Source organism: Arachis ipaensis, chromosome B10, assembly GCF_000816755.2.
Source record: "Arachis ipaensis cultivar K30076 chromosome B10, Araip1.1, whole genome shotgun sequence".
NCBI classification, from domain to species: domain Eukaryota; kingdom Viridiplantae; phylum Streptophyta; class Magnoliopsida; order Fabales; family Fabaceae; genus Arachis; species Arachis ipaensis.
The window spans coordinates 20565928-20570146 of NC_029794.2; positions in this window are offsets into that span (position 1 = coordinate 20565928).

Consider the following 4219-nt stretch of genomic DNA (forward strand, 5'->3'; position numbering starts at 1 on the left):
TTTAAAAATGTATATGCAACATAATTACATGTAATAGAATAGAACGAAAGATAAACAAATAAATAATAAGGATCACTAAATTGAGAATAAAATAAAATATATAAATTCATGAAGAAAATTAAAAAATAGATTAATACCTAAACTATAATTGTTTAAATTAAAATTTGCAATTGAAAATATCAAAAAGAGAAATAATGAAATTGAAAAAAAAATAGAGTCATAGAGAGTTATATAAAACAAAATAAAGAATTTAAAATTTACCTTTTGATGAAGAGAAAATGACCACTACAGAAGAACTAAAGAAGAAGGTTGAAAATATGAAACTAAGAAGAGGGTTTAAAAGAATAAATGAGTGACAGTTGAGATTTAAAAATAGAAGAAGACTAATTTAATTAGGTTAACTAATAGTCAAAATGATAGAAAGATAAAATAAGCTTAAAATTTTTAACAATTGGACTTTATTTATTTGTACTGGAGTCTGAAGGTTGTGGTAGGCTTAGAGAAGGGGGTTGAATCTATGCCTTCCTTTTTAAGTTGCTGTTATTACCCTTTTAAAATAACTTCACAGTTCTGATTCTGTTCGTACTGAGCAGCGAAAATTTATGAGACAATTTATTTTTGTCTCATGAAAATCAGAAAACAGAACATAGCAGAGAAGAGAAAAGCTAACACCAGCAAGTATCCTGGTTCGGTTGCCTTGTGCTCTGCAACCTACATCCAGTCTCCTCCACAACTATGGAAGAATTTCACTATAGTTAACAGTATTACATACACCAATAACACAGGATTGACCCAATCCTTTCACACTCAAGTTCTAACCTAACTTGACATTGGCTATGGTAATACCTAACTATACCTCTTAGTGCTAACCCAACTAAGAAAGGGATACCTTACAGGTGCAAGATACAAGGCACAATCATACCTAAAGAAATCAGAAAATAACTCTAGGTTTTTCTCTTAAGTGTATCTCTCAGCCTTTTTCCACTCATGGCTTTTTCTCAAGCTTTCTCACAATGCCTTTTCTCTCAAGAAATTACAGAAAGATAAACATAGAAAAGTACATTACAATCTGTAAAACATGAAGGAGATTGACTTCATCAGCAGCCTCTTTGCTATGTGCAAAACCAGATTCACAAACCTCAGCTTGAATTCTTCAGTATTGGCCGAATGCTTCTTTGAAAGAAAGCATTATCCAAGTAGAAGAACCTCTTTTCAGAACACAACTCTCAAACTCTGGTTTTCTCTCCTTGCTTTCTGAATGAACAGCAAGCTTCTTTTATCTCCTTGCATGTGGTTGAGTTCTTCTTCCAAGGTCAACACCTTGAGCCTTGAGCTTCAACAACCCACAATCTCACTTTTTCTTTTCAAACATCAAAATAGGATCTTTGCTTCTGACTTCTCCAACTTGACCGAAAGCCATGTAAGAGTAACCGAGATTGTCTTCCAATGGTCAACCAAATCTGAACCATAGAGATGCAACTTGGTCCCCAAGAATCTCTTGTGACCGTGTATTTGTAGCAGTGAAGAACAGAGATCAACTTTACCTTGAATGCCATTTTCGGATAGTGCAGAGAGTTGGGAAAAAGGGATGAAGATCTGATGCATGCAAGATGAGATGGATTACCTTTAACCTAAGCTTGATTTGGATTAGATTTTCTGTTTTAGCTTCTGTGCTTCAAGCTTAGATTTTCTCTTTCTTGCTTCTTTAGTTACTGGCTTATGGAGGAAGCTTTTCTTCTCTTTCTCTTTCTTACTTTTCTGAAGTCTTGATGTGACTTGATTAGAGAGGAGAGGAACGTTGCTTTGATTGGAGTAAGATGGTGGGAAATTGAAAAACAATTTCAGGCTTGGATCGGGTTCTTCTCTACTTCAGCCCGTTGGTACCTTGCTGTGCTTCTTTAATGAATTTTGTTTGGAATGAATGACTTGGGCTTGCCTTTATTCACACTTGCCATTCAGCCCATTTGCCTTGTTTTATTTTCCATTCAAATTGGGCTGTAAATCAGATTTTGGCCTGCAACATATAATAAATAATTAGCAACATATACTTATTAATTAAACAACTCTAATTATTTATTTTGCCAAAAATAATGTTTGTCATCACTAATTAATTTAGTTAATTTCTTAACTCAACAATCTCCCCCTTGATGACAAACATGATTTAAGCAATAATCAAAAAAGGAAGTAAACGAGTTTGAGTAAGGTTTAGAAACTCCCTTTGATTTTTGTCATTTGCTTTTATGTTGCTCCCCCTTTCCTTTTTCAAAAATTGCTCCCCCTGGATTTATACTTTTCTCTTTGTTCCTGTTTCACATTGTACTTAAAGAGAGCACAATGAAGAGCTATGTACAATTTATCTTGTACAAGGAATATCAAATGAGCAACATCACATAATCAGCCCAACATCAAGCTAATATCATCAGGATCAGTATTCAGCATGTAGAATTAAATTTTAGTGCAGCAATTTGACAAAAATTTCAAAAGAAAAACTGATAGCTGCATCAATGCCAAAATATGCTTATCCCCAAAATATGCTTATCCTACTATTACTCCCCCTTTTGTCATCAAGGGTGGACGACTGGCAAGATCAACAAAAACATTACTATAAACCCTACAAGAAAGGTTAGTGCCCAGTCCAAAATACTAACTAAACTACCAAAGGTGCAATAATATCCAGAGTTATTACAGTCATCCAAAAGGAAACAGTTCAAAAGTACTAAAGAGGCAGAATTCATGAGACAAAAAGAGAGCAGCAACAACAGTTTTGATGAGACAAATCCTAGGCATCAGAACCATTCCCCTCCGAAGCAGCTTTCTCTTCAACATCAGTGGCAATGTCTTCATCATTTTGAAGGTTGTCAATGAAAGTCATCAGTACATCCACTCTATCCCTTGATTTCTTCAGGAAGTTCTCATGCTTGCTAGCCAGCTTCCTTTTCTCTTTGCTCAATTCAATCAAGTGATTCGATTGGGAGACAAACTCTTGAGCAACATCCCTAACCACATTCAGCAGAGTGGATTTCTTCCCAGTGGAGATGGAAGTTCCCTCAGTGGAAGGAGCAGTAAAATCATCTGGAATGAACTCTTCATCATCATCATCTAGAACCACTCTCTCAGATCGAGTTGGTCCTTTTTGCTGTTTCACTGAACCACCTCCCTTTAGATATGAATGTCTATTTTCATATTTCTCATTGGTCAAGTCAACACCAAAATACTCAAAAATGCAAGTTAGAAACATGCCATAAGGAAGAGCTTTGTCCTTTTCACTTCTAACAGAGTCAAACATGTATCTAACCATCAAATATGCAAATGAAATTTCAGTTTTGGTGAGAAGGGCATATAAAACAAGAGTATCAGTGTAGGAAACCCTTTGATATGAGCCGCTTTGAGGCAGAATAACATGATTGACCATTCGGTGCAATTGAGCACGCTCATATCATAGGGCTTTGTGAGTGGGTGTAATACCATCAATTAGAGAAACATGTTCATAGATGTGAGCCAATGCATCATGATAGGAAATTTCCAACACCTTCATCCCACTTAACCGAAGTGTAGGCACAAGGCCCAACATCAGTATACTTCAAGGCATCACTGATAGTTTCATTATTTAGAAATATGTCTCGGCCCTTAACATACGAATGCACACTTCCTTCATGGTAAGTCATGTTTGCATAAAATTCTTTGACCAACTGAGGATATACAGGTTTTTTGATTTTGAAAAGGTGATTCCAGTCTAAAAATTCCAAATTTTCAACAAAAGGAAAACCTTTCTTTTTTAAATCAGGTAAATCAGCCAGAAAAGATGGACATAGAGTACGATACTGAATGACTCCCTCATAGAAATCGTGGTTCATGGCAGATTTGAAATGATGGGGGTTAAAGTCTGAGTGAGATGTCATATAGTGTGATTTGTGAGCAAAAGGATCAATGTCTGGTTCTCTAACAGATGTGAGAGGAACTCGAGTTTTACCTCTTTGAGAACGTGATGGAACAGACCTAGACTTTGGTTGTGTGGACTCAGGTGGAGGTACTGGTGCTGCAGGACGCTTCCCTTTGGATGAACTCGGTTTCGATGAACCTGGCTTGGATGGTGTGACTTTCGGTGGTGGCGTTGGCTTGGCAGAGGCAGGGAACCTTGGAGTGTTCTTGGTCCGAGCCATGGGGTCACAGCGAGGAGGAGAGGTAGGAGGAGAAGGAGAAGGGATAAAGGTCCGGTCTT